General features: G+C 47.4%; 1 pseudogene; it reads left to right on the top strand.

Annotated features, from left to right (window-relative positions):
* The first annotated feature begins 3,135 nt into the window (after nt 1-3,135).
* On the top strand, nt 3,136-3,293 carry LOC119437921 (U2 spliceosomal RNA; annotated as a pseudogene).
* Nucleotides 3,294-7,065: the final 3,772 nt, after the last annotated feature.

The raw sequence follows: 7,065 nt of genomic DNA, 5'->3' as shown, positions 1-7,065 counted from the left end.
TAATGGCAAATTCCAGCCAATCCAGATAATGAACATATTATTAGCGAAGGTGACCCGCCAATGGGAAAAAGCACTTACGAACGCAAAAGCTTTTTCTTTCTTTCTCTTTTTTTTTAAATCGACCCTTGGTTGTTTCCACCAGAGCAGGATTTCTAAAAAGGTGTGCGCGTTTTCTCCTGATGCAACGTCAAACGTCATTGTGACAAGCAAGTGTTGGATGAAACTCCCCTCATTTTTTATCCAAGAATGCACTAACCGCGTCTAAGTCCAAGCTGTAAATTCAAGCTGAGCCTAAGTCAAAGCCCTGGAGTTACGTGCTGTCGACAGTTGTCATAGAAGACTTTATGTAATCTACCGCACGCAACCGTGTTTTATGAAATCTATCGCACTCAGCTGCGTCGATCTATGTAAGAGAGAGAAAAAAAAACAAGGATTGGAAATTTAGGGATGACAACTTAACGAGCGTCCGGCTTGATACCCAACACTGGAGCTAAACAAGAAGGCCTCGTATGAGGAAAACAGAGAGAAAGGATTCCCAATGGTGGCACGCGGTGCACCGAACATCAAGGCATGTAGGGTAGGCCAAATTATCACAATCACGTAATCACTAATGCTAAGCTATCCTTCTGATATACGAAAGGGGGGGGGGGGGGGGGGGGGCTCAAAAAGATAAAAAACTAGCCTAGTTTCATGGAGCTAGTCGTAATTGTACTGCTTTGTTCTCTAGCTAGGTGGGCATAGGCAGACAGTTTACAAGTTGGTACCCAAGCCGACATCACCGTAAAATGTCTTACGGGTTTGTCGAGACAGTTGTACCGACTGTTGTCACGCTACTCTGGCAAAATTGCAACGTCTGTGCGTAACAAACAACAAACTTCCTTGAGATTTTCATTTAGCCGTGAAAAAAAGACAAAAAGACAAAAAACGCCCAAAGATAAAATTGAAATGCTTCAAAGTACGTTCATGGAAGAGGCACTGAGCCGTACACGACGTTTTTAGTGGTTTGGGTGCTTCCGAGAAAAGTGGCTTAAAGATCATTCTGATGTCGGCCAACCTTCAACCAGTCTTACCTACGAGACTGTAAAAAAGGTTCTATAAAAAATCTACGAGAGTCCTCGCTACACAATTGACAAGATTTCAGAAGCTGCTGGCATGAGTTGAAACTCTTATGAGTGGATTTGCTATTTTGAGTGTAGTTTTAGGCATGAGACGCGTTATCACGGTGTTTGTTCCTCGCCAGCTCGCAGTGGACGAAATGCAAGAAAAAAAAAAAGCTAGTTTGATTTTGTGCCAGAATTTGACAAATCACATCAAAAGTGATTCAAAGGGATTGGCCGGCATTCCACACATATATACTGTATTTATCAAAGCGTGCTCCATGCAATTTTCTCTTTATTTTGAAGAAAGAAAATGTGATAAAGAAGTTTTCGAACCATGCACGAGCTGAAGACGACTTCGCAGAGCCTATCCATTAACATGAAGCTTGCTTCGAACAGGGGGAGAAAAGGTTGGACAGTATATTGACTGTGTTGGAGAATATTTTAAAGGGAACTCTGTCCTTTTTGCCCTCGATGAAAATATATTTTTTCTCCTTTGAAGACAATCCGCTTTTTTGGGGGGTCCCCTCTCGTATCACTGCTAAGAAATACGAGTGATGCTCTCAAGAACAGTGCGCCGAACTAGCGTAGACACTAAGCCGCCGCTTCAAACATCTTCTAACATATTTTTAATTGCCGCATAGTCCATTGCCTCTCAGACCACCCACGAATTCATCTGGGACTGATCACGTGATTGATTAATTATATGAGGCTTGCTTAAGTTCCCGGCTTAAAAATAAAAAGCAGTATGTGATTTGGGACACAGCCATGTGCTCTTTTGAAATCTGATATTGAAGGTTACTTATGAGATCACTTTGTTGCTCCCTATATCTATGTGTGTGCGCGCGCACCCAAGTGTGTGTGTGCGTGCGTGTGTGCGTGTGTGTGTAGCTGAAACTTGGCGATAATACATGCTCGAAGGAGCTTTGCCATCTTTATTGCTTTTAAGGAGTCTGCTATGAGCACTAAACGAATGGCCCACAGCCCTCCGTGCCCAAGAGCTGTCTCGACGGCTTTTATGCCAGTCACTGCTGCCACGTGTAGGACGCATTTACTTTGCGATATTCAATCGTTTTAAGCTCATGAGGACGTTGCGATTTCCTAGGTTCAGTTTTGCATCTTGTCTCTCTCTTCCTTCACGTACCCGTCTTGGCAAGCTGTTGCGCTCAGGATATTATAATATTTTGCCTACTATTCGCCATAACTGAAATGATCTCAATACTTATCGGTCCTTGTTCTCTTTTTCAAAGAGTGCCGCCATATTGTGAGCCGTATATATGAAGAAAAAAGAAAGAATGTGTTTTCGCTGAGATATGCGGATTCTATTCAATTCTGGGGGTTTACGTGCCAATATCACGATACGGTTATAAGGCGTGCAGTAGTGGGATACTGCGGATAAATTTTTACCACATCGGGTTCTTTAACGTCCGCCCAATGCACGGGCAGTTTTGCATTTTGCCTACATCAAAATGCTGCTGTGGCGGCCAGGATTCAATCCCACGCCCTCAGGCTTAGCAGCGTGACTCCAAAGCCACTACGTCACCACGGCGGCAGATAATGATTCTAGTCGGCAGGGAACAACTTCGTGATATCGGGTAGAAACAAAAAATTGAGTGCCATTCCACTCTGCAGTGAAGGTGGATGAGCAGCGAAGCTGTGTATGTGATGATTGACCGTTGCTCCGGTGAAACGTTGCAATTTTGCGGGATCGGGGCCACATGGACGGTTCGCATTTCTTTCCGCCTCGCGGTCCTGGCGGGCAGCACGGTTACGCTTGGCGTCCGCGGCCCGCTCATCGTCGGTGGTCTCCTTCCACCGCCGCCGCAGCGCCCATTCCCTTTTCTGTTCACGCCATCGTTCTTGGTAGGCACGCTGTTCTTCAGACCGTACAACACGCGGCTTACTCATTTCACATTCAGATCAGAACTGGAGAAAGGAGCCTATGTAAGCATGACGTCAGGAGACAGAAGACACTCAGATTGGTAGGCACTAGTTTGAATACGCGGGTGGCGTACACGTGTATGGTGCGAACGTAGACATGGCCGGTTTCAGCAGCTTCTGAAATCTTGTCAGTTGTTCTTATCAGCTTAATATCTGATACGAGTTGTATTTGGACCCAAGATATTAAACATATTTTTGCAAGTTGGCGGAGTGCTTGAAGCCTGCTTCACCACCGCCATAGGGCCCCGTGTCGCATAAAATCCGGCGTCGGCGTCGGTGTCGGCTTCGGCGTAAGCATCGGGTTCCGTAGCATCCATGGCGGAGAAATTCATTCCGAACTACCCCCGACCACACAAGCCCTCCGCGTGGCGCAAGGGATTAGTGAACAAACATTGAATTTCTCAAAGTAAAATCCGTCAGAAAAATCGTAAAGTACGACTTAACTACAACTTACAGACATGATAGCGTCGGATTGTATTTCAAATATATTAGAAAAAGTCTTGATAAGCAGCTAGAGATCTTTGAATGCTGTCGCGTTCTACTCTTAAAGGCGAACAGCTTCGCTGTAAAAACTTACACTGACGTTTCACTTCGTCAATGCGGGTGACGCGCAAGCGTATGGGTGCTACAGGGCACACGAAGCTAACGGCCCTCAGTGCCCTAGAAGCCTAGACTGTCCGCATCGCAGATCACTTTCGAGATATATATAGGGCTTGCGCGGCCGCGCCATTCGGTGATTGCCCGCAACGCTAAGCGCCCTTGAGTGATCCCTATTACACCATCGCTTTAAAGCTAGCTGTCCTTGTGCGTGTATATGTATGTATGTATGTATGTATGTATGTATGTATGTATGTATGTATGTATGTATGTATGTATGTATGTATGTATGTATGTATGTATGTATCAATGTTGCGGAGTTACCACACCGGAATTGGAATGACTTCGGAATCATTCCACATTTTCACGAACCCGGAATGGAATGGCAACAACGCTTCGAGGAATGGAATGGGAATGGAATTACGTGTTTTTTCCGAAAATAGAGCGCTTTTTCATCTACGTGCTGTTTTTTTTTTGTCGAAATATTCCGAAGAACCCACCAGCCCACGTTCAAACAGTAAGTCAGAGCCTCGAATTTAACAATAAAGCAGCAGTCTTCAAATGGCTTGGCTGATTACAAGTACGGCCGGGACTGAGTTGCTCCTAAGTTTGTCTCGATTCTTCGCTTAACCGTGGCTCTATGCCGTTGGTATGCGTCGTGCGGAACTACGGCGGCGGCATGCTCCCTACCCCCCCCCCCCCGCCCCTTACGCCTTGTCATATTTTTTTTTACCTCGGCGGCGCCTTCGCCCCGGCCGCCTGCTGTCCTCCCCCCCTTCACTCCCGCCCCCCTTTACTTTTTATTGCGATAGCAATTATATGGACACTTCAACCGGATTTATGCCGTCGCCGTCGCCGTGAGGTTCCGTATAGATAAAGTCTTCGCCTCGCGCCGTATGCCCGAGCGGAAGCGTGCGGGGACGCGCGCTATCACGGAGAGCGAACGCACTCAATCTCCCACGGGCAAGCAAGGAAGCGGGAAGCTAGCGCCGGAGGGAGCGGGGGGGGGGGGGGGGGGGCGCACTTCTACTCTGCCAACAACCGCGCTCGTCGCTCGCCCGCACCGTCTCTATCTCCACACGGTATGCGCTGCGCATTCGCCGCTCAGTTTCCGTTGCAGCGATAGACCGCACTGTACCTCGCCCGCTGCGGCGTATGCACTTGCTGCCAGCGTTTTGAGAGTCGTTGTCTGCAGTCATTCAGTGTGATCTATTCATGTTTGTTTGTGCGCGCTCACACCACGCTTGTTCATTCAGTTAGTAATAGTCGGGCCACATTTTCCAACGCATGCTACACATGCGATGCTGCCCAGGTCGGCAGTGCAGCGCTACAGGGTGTCCCTTCGCACGCGCTGCCCACTGGAAGCGCTTCTCATCAACACCACCGTTTCACACGCGCCTTCTCGTGGTCATCGAGTCTCTCTTCATGTCGGTCTACTTACGCCGCAGCACACCTGCTTACTTAATCAGCTCATGTTTACTACAATTCATATTGCTACCAAAGCCGCTCACCTTACTTCGTATGACATTGCTGTGTTGCTATCGCGCTCATTGCTTCGCCCTCAGGGCGAAACTGACATTTTTTTTTGCTTTTGCTTCTGGCGCCGTCAGCGACTCGGACGCATATTCGGAAAAGCGCTGAGCTTTCGCATACTAACTTGCGCGCCGTCTCACGTCGAACTCACTCCCCCCCCCCAACCCCATGGCCATACTGTTCGCCCTGTCTAGACAACAGACGCCTTTGCCTGAAACTCTGTCGACAAAGGTCTGCAGGTACTGCAGGTCAGCGCAACACACAGTCGTAGACGATGAACTCTGCAGGGGCACTCTCCTTCCATGCAGAGAGAGAGAGAGAGAGAATAAATTTTTGAAGGCATTGATTCGGCAAGCAATCCGAAGCAGGAGAGCCCACGTAACTGCGGCCACGGCGGCGCCTCCCCGAGCCCCGACGCGACGATTCGCGCCGAACAAAACCCACGTTCGCTCTGTTCTAGGGAGCTCTGTTCTAGGGGTGGGGGAGGGGTGGGCGGCGGAGGGAGGGGAGGTCCGGGTGGCACTGCCGCCGCTCTGGCGCCTGTTGGCGGCTAGAGAAGCCCAAAAGTTCATTTAGTAGTTCGCTCATACTGCGAATGCTAGACAATGCTTCAATACTCGAAGCGTCCCCCTCGGCTTTCTGTGCTACCACCCCCGCCCTCCTATCCAGCATTTTATTGCAAATAAAAAACGCTTCCATAACGCACTGCCGCACTAGCTCCTGTGCCCAGCGGCTCACGCACGCAGTACGTAAGTCCGCCAACATGGCACATTGGAAACAATCTTTTGAAATTACCCGTGAAGAAAACAAACAAGCTGCACGCTGCAAGCTTTGCTCCGAAACTATACATGCTCTAGTCGGAGTTTCATCTAATTTGATTCGGCACCTAATAAGAAAGCACGAACGTGAATACACGCAACAAGCGAAAGGGCTGGCAAGCCAGTCGAAGATAACGTCGGCCTTCATCGCTGGGTGCAGCTCCGTGCCTGTTCATCGAAAGACTGCTCTTGACGACGCCATAATATAAGGTCTCCATGAACACTACTTTTATCAGCATAAAAATACGCTATGTCGTCATTTTAGCATTAACACATTTTAGCTTAAACAATATTGAAACACCACAAGCCGTTAAAACATGCTGACCATGCAAATACTATAGGTAGCGGGAGAACTGCCCCTATGGGAATTCGTAGGGTGGTTGTACTGTACCAGGTATGTCACGAAGCTACTTTCCCTCGACCTTGCCAACGTGTTTTGCGTATTTTAGCAGTTCTTAACGCGTCTGATGACATCAGCTTTAGGGTGCGTTCATCGGTAACTCGATAAAACTATCAAGATGTCTTTCCTACGTTGAAGAATTAGAGGAATAGAATTGAACTTCCTCACCATTCTCGGAGTGGGAATGGGCTAAGCTTTTTTTCATTCCGAGGAATTGAAAGGAATGGAATTGGAATGGGATGGGGGCGCCCATTCCGCAACACTAGTATGTATGTATGTATGTATGTATGTATGTATGTATGTATGTATGTATGTATGTATGTATGTATGTATGTATTTATGTATGTATGTATGTATGGCTATTAGAGGCTGAGTGTATTGATATGTGTCTATTAGAGGCTGAGTGTATTGACACTTACAATTTGGCTGCAGCACCTTTACAGAAAGTAGCCTGCTATAAATACTTAGGTCTAACAATAACCAGTAACTTATCGTGGAACTTACACATAAATAACATCTGCTCTGCTGCTTTCCGGAAACTATGCCTTCTACGCCACAAACTAAAAACTGCCCCACCTAGTGTTAAACTACTCTCTTACTTTTCCTTAATTAGGCCAAAACTTGAGTACGCTTCTATAGTTTGGGACCCTCACACAAAAATTAACATTAAGAACCTTGA

This window comes from Dermacentor silvarum, chromosome 1 (assembly GCF_013339745.2).
Source record: "Dermacentor silvarum isolate Dsil-2018 chromosome 1, BIME_Dsil_1.4, whole genome shotgun sequence".
NCBI lineage: Eukaryota > Metazoa > Arthropoda > Arachnida > Ixodida > Ixodidae > Dermacentor > Dermacentor silvarum.
Note: the sequence above shows the minus strand (reverse complement) of the source record. Positions and strands in the feature narration are given on the sequence as shown.